Source organism: Aplysia californica, unplaced genomic scaffold (genome assembly GCF_000002075.1).
Source record: "Aplysia californica isolate F4 #8 unplaced genomic scaffold, AplCal3.0 scaffold00203, whole genome shotgun sequence".
In the NCBI taxonomy this organism is placed as follows: domain Eukaryota; kingdom Metazoa; phylum Mollusca; class Gastropoda; order Aplysiida; family Aplysiidae; genus Aplysia; species Aplysia californica.
In genome coordinates this window covers 47,193-47,550 of record NW_004797473.1, presented here as the reverse complement: position 1 = coordinate 47,550, position 358 = coordinate 47,193, and positions in this window count along the sequence as shown.

Genomic DNA, 358 nt, shown 5'->3' with positions numbered 1-358 from the left:
CAAAGGTGAGTGGTAGTGGTTGGGGGGCAGAAAGTGAAGACAGAAGCAGACGACAGAATATGGTTAGAGAGCAGGAAAGGATGTGAAAAGAGAAAATTTTAGAAAAGAAAATGTTCCGTCGATATCCGGATTCGAACCCGGGACCTATTGAATGAAAGGCTGGCGTCGGACACCTTAACCTCTAGATCACTAGAGGCCCCTTGGTTTTGATTAAAGATCTCTCACACCGGGCAATCTAAAGCACATCCATGCTCGTCGTACAGTCTGTATAAAAGACTTGTCATTTTAATACTAGAATTAATTGTTGTAAGAGGAATTAACAAACTGAACTATATTATTCGTTAGTCAAAACCTTTAC